Genomic DNA, 10,622 nt, shown 5'->3' on the forward strand with positions numbered 1-10,622 from the left:
CTGAATCTAGATTCAGTCTTGATTCTAGATTGCATTTGGTTTTGGCCAATGGTGAGTGTGTGGGTGGGGCAACAGCAAGAGTTAGGAACAAGACCTTTCCATGCAGAGCGACTTGAGGTTGACCAGTCCCCGAATTTAAGGTCTTAATTTTTATCAGACACTCCTCTTCACACAGCTCTTTCTTTCCCCATTTCACTAACTGCTCCACTCCTCTGTGCTTCTGGGTCCAGTAGTGGTAAAAGCTCCCAAGTATTGGCCCTATGTTATTGCTCTATAGTTTACTAATTTGTTGTCTTTATTAACAGTCCTTTTATTAAGCTTTCCACGAAGTAGCAAAATTGAGTGTGGCATTGTGTCCAGCAAGAACTCCAGGTGATACACTACCTATGGCTTGTGCTATATATACACCATCTACAGCTTGTGCTATACATATCAACAATAATTATCTTTAAAAAACCAAAAAGTGAAATCATGAAATTGTTTCCTCTTGAAGCTCTTCTGAGACTTTCTAGTAAGGTCCAAATCTCTAACCATGGCCCTTAAGGCCTCTATGAGCTGGCTCTGGCCATGACTCCAGGTTCATCTCCCACTCTCCCCACTTTCATTCATTTCATTCCTGCTGTCTTGACTTTCCATTTTATTCCTCAAGCAAAAATATACCATACTGAGCTTATTTCTATTTCAGAGCCATTGCATCTTGTTAGTTCTTCCTGAAATGTTCCTCACACACAGGTGATCATTGCTTGCTTCATTTTTTTTATGTATTATTTAGACAGGTCTTCTTAACTACCCTTTCAAAAACAGTCCCCCATTCGTATTTATTATCTAGTTGTTTGACTGACTTTATTTTTCTCCTAGAATTTATCTCTACCCAAAATTGTATTTTATAGTTATTTGTTTATTTGAATATTGCCTGCTTCATTCACTAGAAGTTTCACAATGTCAAGAATTTTATGTGTCTTAGTTACTGTTATATTCAGAGTAAGAAAACAGTGCCCAGAATATACTAGTGCTATGAAAAAAAAAAAAAAAGAATGATTTGAGTGCATGAATGAATGAATAAATGAGGTAGTCAGGTAGGTACTATTAGAGTCACCACTTTACAGACAAGGAACTGAGAGTTAACTAGAAAATTGCAAACCTGAGAATACTGAATTATTTTAATAAACGTAAGAACTATGTATTGATACACGTTTTATTTCCCTTAAGCCCTGACACAGTGCTTGAACATGGCAATCTCTCAATTGATTTATGTTCACTAATGATGGAGGCTTTTTAAAGAAGAGCAATGTGGCAGCAACATGCAGACTGACTTCTGGAAGGGAAGCTGGTTAGAAATTTATCTTAGTAGTATGCATGTATTTCCATATAGTCTCAGACAACATAAATTGATCATTAAAAAGGTATTTTAATAAAGGCATCTATGATTATTACAGTCAAGTATGAAGGCTTTACATGTATTTATTTACAATTGTTTACCTAGTTTGTAGATTATCCAGGCTTTGCTTGCTACCTGTCTTTTGGAAGATCTGCTTTTTGGACATTTCATGGTTCATTAATAAATTTATCAAAGAGTTTATGTAGGGAAAAAAACTATCAGAAATTCACTACAGTCACTACAAAATTTTTATTAGTAGCTCTGATACAAGCAAGTAACAGCATTTTAGAAATAAATGTGATATTATGTTATTTATGTAATATGATATTACCCTTGAATTCAGCTTTACAACTCTTTTGCAAACCTATACTGAATATATAATAGTTTATAATGTGATGTGTGGGAATTAAAAAATGTAGAAATCAAACCCACTCTATCTTATTGGTTAAGTAGTTAAGGAACACACATGAAGCAAGTAGATATCCAGTTCAAGACAAGATGCTATGCAAGCCCACAGGATATACTGGATTAAGTGCAAAAAGTCGTGCAGAAGCTGCTTTAGAGGAAGAAAGTTGACAGACACAGTCTCGCATGGAGAAAGGAAAACCTTACATGAGCGTTCAGCCTGCTGAAGATTCGATAATTATGATGATGGCTTTTCAATGAAGCAAACAGCCATAGCCCGTTTCCAGAGAAACCACCACCTCACCCGTGAAATCCTAAGTGAGAGTGTGGTGCCAGACGTTCGGTCAGTTGCCATAACAGCTAGAATGCAGGTCCTCAGGTCCAGTCCTTAATGGTTCATCAGTGAAAACTAGAAGCTGAACTTCTTCAAATAGAGGAATGACACCAAGAAAAGAAGAGGAAATTCCTGGAAAGCACAGATTCATTTAACAATGAATTTAAAAGCTTGTGTGGTTGAAAGTAGAAGTGGATATGGAAAAATCTGCAGCTGAAATTGCCCAGGCTGAGGAACAGGCTCACAAGAAGCAGGAAGAAAGGGAGAAAGAGGCAGCAGTGCAAGCTGAGCACAGCCAGAGCAGTAGTGTTCCTGAGGAGGAGCCAGCAGCTAATAAGACCGAAGAAAAGAAGACGAGAGCATCCTGAAGGACACAGAGGAGACACTCCTTGAAGAAACGACAGAAAGTCAACAGAATGGTGAAGAAGGCACATCTACTCCTGAGGACGAGGAGAGCGGGCAGGAGGGGGTTGACAGTCTGGCAGAGGAAGGGACCAGTGATAGTAACACGGGCTTGGAGAGCAACAGCGCAACCGTGGAGGAGCCACCAATGGATCTCGTACCAGAAGATGGCAAAAAGAATGAATATTGCCTTGTTTTATGTGTTCTAAATACTTTTTTTAAATGAAAAAATGCTTTTTGAGTTTTTAAAAATAAGTTTGCTTAGGTTCTCCAAGATCATCCTAATATGTTTTTCATGAATAATTTTGATTTGGTTTAACCAAATATTTACAACCATAGCATGTGACATTTATGTCTAGAGCAATGGAATTTTGTTGTGCTTTGCATGATTGTGAATTTGGTGATTTTGATACTCGTCTAGTTTCTACGTTTTTTTCCCCTGAAAAATGAAGAAATAGCTACTAGTCCTTCTGTTACAATATTGTAAAAATACTTAGACCACGGTAATTCCATGAAATGAAGATACATTCTAACCACAAAAACTTTATGATAAAAAATATCATTAGAAAATTAAGGATTTTAGGAACTATGCTCTCAGGTTAAGAACAGACTGGGATTCTCAAATCTAATGAGCAACATCAGAAAAATAACGAAGAATAGAAAAGCCTTCTTTCTTAAGCGTACATAATGCCTTCATGCATTTCTTTTATGTAATTCTATATTCTTACGTTTGTCTCAATGTAAAAGAGCCTCTAAAACAATTTTAAGCATTATTGTTCTTGGTCGGTAAATTGCTACTAATCATTCTAACAAAGGACAGAGTTTCTGTTTTGTACAATGTCTATTACATTAAGATGTTAAAAAATACCATTATTGTGAGATATTTAGTGAACACTAAACTTAAACGAATTCTCTAAGACTAAGTCAAATGAAGAAAGATTAAAGATAAAGACAAATTTGAATTCAATGTCATAATACCAATAAACACAAATTAGGAAATTTAAGTTGATACAGGTTAGAATCTACAATGAAAATATTAATACAGCAAATAGAACAGCATTTAACAAAAACTACAGAAAAGAAAATCAGATAGAAACAACTTTTAAATATATTTTTTTTATTTTAGGAAAGTTTAGGAGTTGCAGAAATATTAGACTCCTTGTATACCTCACACTCAGGTTCTCTATTGTTGAAATTACCATCACACTTCTCACAACTAATGAAGCATTATTATTAACTAAGGTTGATATTTTATCCAAATTTCCTTAGTTTTTGCCTCATGTCCTTTCTCTGTTCCATGACTGCATCCAGGATATCACATTATATTTAGTTTCCTCAGGCTTCTCTAGATTATGTTTCTTAGACTTTCCTTTTTTATTTGATTACTTTGATAGTGTTGAGGAGTAGTCATCAAGTATATCATAAAATGTCCTTCAGTTTGGGCTTGTTTTATGTTTTTCTCATGGTTCCACAGTGTTTGTGGATTTGGTAAGGAAGACCAAAGATGTAAATTGCCATTCTCATCACATCGTATCAAGGGTACATGCTATTAACATGACTTTATCCCTGATATTAATCTTTTTCTCCTAGCAGAGGTAGTGTTTGTCGGGTTTTTTTTTCCACTTGAAAGTTTTCTTCTTTCTTTCCATGATATGCTCATTAGTAGGAAGTTACTACAGTTAACTCTTGAATAATGTGGGGATAAGAGCTGCTGGTCCTTAGCACAGTCGAAAATCTGCCTATAACTTACAGTTGGCTCTCTGTATTTGTGGTTCCTCCAAATCAGCAGTTCCTCCTTATCTATGGTTCTGCATCCAAGAATTCAACCAACTTTGGATCATGTAGAAACATTATATTTAATATTGGAAAACATCCATATATAATTGGAATTGTGCAGTTCAAACCCATGTTGATCAGGGTCACATATGAGGGGTGAGACTTTATCCTCCACTTCCTTGGGAAGACAGTAGCTACATAATTTATTTGTAATTCTTCTGCATTGGAGATTTGTCTCTCTTTCTCATGTATCTTTTTATTTAATCATTTACTTATATCAGTCCAGCACACAGATATTTATTTTATACTTTGGGCTAGAATCCAAAGCTACCATATTTATTTTATTGCTCAAATTGTTCCAGTTTAGAACCATTGAGAGTTTTTTCATTTGGTTCCTGTGACCTTTGACATATCCCCACTGTTTTTTTTTTTTGTTTTTTGAGTACTGTCTTACATTTTGGCATGACAAACCACTCAATGATTCATCTTGTATATTCCATGCCTCTATATTCCCTTCCTTCAACTGGGAAAAGTTTTCAGAATTGTCTCATGAATCCTTTTTCCCTAGATATTAGGCATTTGTTAAGATTCTGGATGGGTTTCAAGATGGCTATTTACCCAATTTCCCAGCTAGCACCATCAAGGAATCTCTCTCATGTCCTCACCGGGAGAATTTGGTGGGTTCCTGGAGTAAGGGTATGAATAAGTGTGGGGCCCTCTTATGATTGTAGTCCCCAAGAGTTTCTCACTTTCAAGCTAGCCTGCACTCTGCCTCCAGCAGTTCCTCAAGATTACCATTTAAATATTCCTACTAGTTTAAGGATTCTCATATTTTGTTCTCCAGGTAAGCAAATCTCTGGAGCTAAGTCTTTCTGGATGTGACTATTTCTCTAAATTTGGGGGTTTCAGCTTGCCCTGTGATCTTTGTTCAATCATGGGTCAAAAAATTATTGATTTTTAATATTTCTGGGTTTTTTATTCTAAGGATGGGAGTTAGGAATTGATGCTGAAACCCAATCTCTGGAAATATTTATAACTCATACCATGACTGATCATTGACAAAATGTAGAATTCCGTAGATAATGAAATTAGTAATGTTATACTAACAGTCATGCTTTGAAATATAACTTCTAAAAATTTAGAAAAAAATTATTTTCAAATATTTACAAAAGGTGATCATTTACAAACATGAGACAAGTAAAACTTTAAACAACTTCAAGGCTAAAAAGATACATATTATATTTATAGTAATATTATTGAACTAGATCTTAATAGTAAAAGGAGAAAATAATAAATTTGTGTAGTACTTTTATAAACATTTTCTTAAATCTTAAATGGAACTATTTGTTAACCTCATCATACCTAGCACTAGTTCTATTTATTTTCATAACTTAATAATTTTCCACAAAATGTCAACACTTGTAGTTATATATGGTTAGAAAAATTATTCTAACAAAAACAGAATATATCTATTTTAATTTTTAAAATAAACATCATTTTAAGCTTTCCAATTAAAAATAATTCATATGTTTTTGACACAATCAAAGCTTCTCATTTACAAATTTAGAATCCAATCTAAGTAGTTACCAATCATTGGATCCTGAAATATTTACACCCAACATTAAAGACAGAGCATAGTAACAGATGCACATTTAATACAACTATAATTTTGCCTAATTAGCTAGCCAAGTTTTAAAATGGAAACAGTGCACAATTCCTTTAAGATCACTGTCATTCCTTGCAACCCTGAAGTGAAAAAATTCAAATTCCTTGTCGGAAGATTGCAGCCGCTATAGAAACCATCAGGATCTGTAGCAAGGTTTCCATCCATTTTCGTCTTTCATCAGTTTCCTCCCTTTCTGTTTTATGGGAGACATATGCTTTAAAAGAGTTAACTAATTGAACTTCATTCTGAAAAATTAATTCTTTAAAACAGAATTTTTTTTTTTTACTTCTATTTTTTTTTCACTTTCTATGCTTTTCTGGGGGAAATGGATTTGTATAACTATTTTCAACTAGACTGCTTGGTTTTACTCAGCTTGGGGATTTTATAATTGTTATTTTAATTCTGAGCTTACTCCCTGAGGCAGTTTCATGAAGAGCACAATTTTTGAAAATCAACTGAATCAATAGGTTGTATGTTATGGTTTTTAATTTTTTACGATAAATGTTCCTTGCAGCTTCAGGCCTCCCATCTTGAAAGATTTCACATGAGAATATGAGGCAACAGAGTAAAGGTGAAACGACAGTTGGAATGATTCAAAACTTATCAGCTTATAAACAACTGAAATATAAGTTAGGACATCACTTGTGTCGAATGTGTGTCTAAACATCAGCATTTTGTAGCCTCAAAAATAAATCAATTATTTTAAATAAAGCCTTTCTTTTCAAGAGGAGCTGAAGGGAATAAAAAGAATTTTTCACTCATTTGAGAAGGAAATGAGTCCATGGGGGAACTTTGCATGGGGGCCTGATGGAGCATAAAGAGACAACTAGAGCCCAAAGCAGGCTTCTTAAACTTATTTAAAATATTTCTTTTTGCATTTTTTTTATTTTAAAGCTCTCAAGTTTTAATCATTACCATATGGGATTTAGAAAGAAATTGTTAAGAAATAATTGCTCACAATAATCATAAGTAGTCTGAATTAAATTAGAGCAGAGAGTGAGAGACGATGCGGTGAGTATGAATTTGCTTTTAAAGACAAATGCTTAATGGAAGGGCACGTTTAATATTGTATGTGAAATCATTTGTTACTGGCAAGACATCCTAAGCATTTCAAGTTCAAGTGGACAATGTTAGTATTTGGATTCAGTTATCACCCATGGATTTATCATTTTTTAAATGCTATTAGTCAATTATTAACATATTAGGGAAGATACTTCCTTAAGCGTACCATCTTTGTAAAGGAACTTCTAAAAAGTTTTGTGTAAATAATGTTATATTGTTCTCACAGAACATTTGATGTATTTTTTAAAGGAAAGGTAAAAAACCTTAAGAAACAAACACCACACATATGTTTTCTTGCCCTGTACATTGAAACTACACAGAAATAGGGACATTTCAAAAGCAAAGAGCACATTTAACTCCCATTACAAAAGACATTTCCCTCTAAAAAGAAGTCAGGTCTCATGGAGAAAAATGGGGGATTTACAGGACAAGGAAAGTTCAAAGAGAATGTAGAAAACCTTCCTGGCCAGAAAGAAAAAAAACAAAAAAAAGAAAGCTGTCCTTTAAGGAAGAATGCCAGGTAATAAAAACAAGGGGAATAATGAAAACTGACTACCACTCTAGCAACACAATAGATGCAGACTTGATCAACAATGAGTGTGAAAGCTGTTGAGTGAAGGGAAGGATTGAATCAGAAAGTATGCTTTTAAAATGGAGAGGTCTGGCTGTCCCTATCTTAGTCAAGTGGTTAAAATTGGCATTGTCAATGGTGAGATGGCCTCACTTGATATGCCTCCCAAGGGCACATCATAATCTTGTGGTTTGAAGTTGCTTTCATAACTTTCACCTGAGTTTTATTCTGAGGAAGCAGTCAGAAGAATCTGGGTATGGGATGATCTGCAGGGCTATTTGACCACACCATTCTAATAAATAAATACAATGAAGAAATGAGAGGAGGGCTTCCCTGGTGGCGCAGTGGTTGAGAGTCCGCCTGCCGATGCAGGGGACACGGGTTCGTGCCCTGGTCTGGGAAGATCCCACATGCCGCGGAGCGGTTGGGCCTGTGAGCCATGGCCGCTGAGCCTGCGCATCCGGAGCCTGTGCTCTGCAACGGCTGAGGCCACAACAGTGAGAGGCCCGCATACCGCAAAAAAAAAAAAAAAAAAAAGAAATGAGGGAGGTGACTTAAGACACATAGCAGCCAAATGTACTACGTAAACCTTGCTTGGTTCCTGAATCGAAAAAACAACCGTCCCCTCTAAAGGACATTTTGGGAACAACTGAGGACATTTGAGTATGATCTATATTTGGTCAATGCTATTAAATTAGTGTTGGTTTTCTTAGGTAGTATTGATATGGTTTTGCAGGAGAATGCCCTTGCTTTAAGAAGAAGCATGCTAAAGTATTTAGATGTGAAGGGTTATACTGCCTCGGCCTACTAGTGTCTTTTGGCAGGGGGGTGTGGGGGAGGGGAGAGAGAGAGAGAGAGAAGAAAGAAAAGGAGGAGGTGGAGTGGGGATGGGAGGAGGAAGAGGAGAAGAGAAAGAAAGAACAAAAGAGGAAAGAAAGAAAAGGAAAGAAGGACGAAAGAAAGGAAGAAAAAGGGAAAAGAGAAAAAGAAAGAGGAGAAAGAAAGATGGAAAGATAGGAGCAACGGTGACAAGGTTTTAACAAGTGATGAATCTGTATAAGGAGTATGTTTTATTGTGTTATTTATCAACTATTCTGTAGACTTGAACTATCTCAAAATAAAATGAAATAAATGTATAGAAAAAAATTGATGCATATAAATAACTTCTTAGTTTCTTTAATCTTAGAACATACCATAGTAAAAAGCATAATGTGGGCACTTATGTTGCTATTATCATTTAAAAGTATGATTTCAAATTGTTTGGGTTCATTGAGACCACCACTAGAGTGAAAGATAAAATATGAGAAAATATAAAAACAATAAAAATTATATTTTATGTCAGGAAGGTACAGGGGCAGGGGAGACAATTGAAGAGAGGGATATTAATAAATATTTTAACTGAATCAAATAACGTATGTGCTTTTAAAAAATTTTTATTTATTTATTTTTGGCTGCGTTGGATCTTCATTGTTGCACGCAGGCTTTCTCTAGTTGCGGTGAGCAGGGGCTACTCTTCTCACTGCGGTGGCTTCTCTTGTGGAGCACGGGCTCTAGGCTCACAGGTTCAGTAGTCGTGGCTCGTGGGCTCTAGAGCACAGGCTCAGTAGATGTGGTGCACGGGCTTATTTGCTCCGCAGTATGTGGGATCTTCCCAGACCAGGGCTCGAACCCGTGTGCCCTGCATTGGCAGGCAGATTCTTAACCACTGTGCCACCAGGGAAGCCTTGTATGTGCTTTTTAAGGTATCAAAGAATATAGATTGTTGAAACTGTTGTTACGATAATGAGATTTTAATAATCATTGACAACTTTATTCAGAAATTTAAGACCAGCAGAAAAAAAAATTGGGTTTTATTTTAACAAACATTTCTTAAAAATCAATTATGGGTAAAAAGAGAAATGCATGTTATGAAAGGAATGATGTGCAGCTAATGTTCCTTATATAATATTATTTTCAATATGTGTTTTGGAAATAGAAAACAAATGAATACTCAATATCTTGTGTGCTACTTACTAAAAACAGAAAAGGGTCTGAATAAATAATTTACATTTAGCTAACCTAAAAATGATCAATTGTATTTTAAAGTAGAACTATTAAAAAACTGGACATATTTGGTTGGGATATTTTCCAAAGTACAATTACTTACAAATAATAATAACTTTTACCAAGATAGACAAGCAATGAACCAAAACAACCAAATCTGGTACTTTGTTAGAAAAGTGTGTATGACACAGAATGACAGCTTAGAGTCAGTCTTTTTTATATTCAGAACCTAGATCTCTCACTTATTATCTGAATGATCACATGCACTTTACATAAATCTCTAAGTCTTAGCTCCCTCTTCTGTGAAAAGGAATAATACTTGTAAATTTCTTATCATAGTGTTTGTCATATAAGAAGCCCTCCATAAATGTTATATTACTGTTGCTACTACCCTTATTAAAAAGCAATTTTTAATTGTTAGATCCAAAATATAAATAAGAAGAGTTTTAAAGGAGGTGATATAAAGCTAGTCAGCACATGAATCGCTTTACATAATAACCATTAGTAATTGCTTATAAATGTCGCATTGTTTACTTATAACAATAAACATTTTCTAACATACAGAGGTCTAAAGGCATGAGCAAAACTTTCTCTAGGTTGTTCTGTTTTGACTGTCAAGGAAGAGAAGGAACAAAAGTCAAGAAGTAGTGTGGAACGGGCATGGTCATTTTAACTACAGACAGAAAGCTTACACTGGGCTCCAGCAGAGAGGGGCCTGACCTACTAATGACCATCTTTTGAAGTGACAGAAGAAGAAAACTTCCCAAGCCTCCTTATGTTGAATGAAGACATTTCAGAGCCTTTCACTAGATTGTTATTATTTTTTTATTTTACAATAGTGAACATGCAAAAATGAAAACAAGCTTTTGTTGGAATGTCTTAAATTAGTGGCTTATAACTCTTAATTTAGCTCAATATTGTATTTTTCTTATATTTAATAATCTTAGAGAACTATATGTCCTCATATTTAGATTCTTTCTCCTTG

General features: G+C 35.0%; 1 pseudogene; it reads left to right on the forward strand.

Annotated features, from left to right (window-relative positions):
• Positions 1 to 1,876: 1,876 nt before the first annotated feature.
• LOC136125062 (SWI/SNF-related matrix-associated actin-dependent regulator of chromatin subfamily E member 1 pseudogene) lies at positions 1,877 to 2,745 on the forward strand (annotated as a pseudogene).
• The last annotated feature ends 7,877 nt before the right edge of the window (positions 2,746 to 10,622 follow it).

Source organism: Phocoena phocoena, chromosome 6, assembly GCF_963924675.1.
Source record: "Phocoena phocoena chromosome 6, mPhoPho1.1, whole genome shotgun sequence".
NCBI classification, from domain to species: domain Eukaryota; kingdom Metazoa; phylum Chordata; class Mammalia; order Artiodactyla; family Phocoenidae; genus Phocoena; species Phocoena phocoena.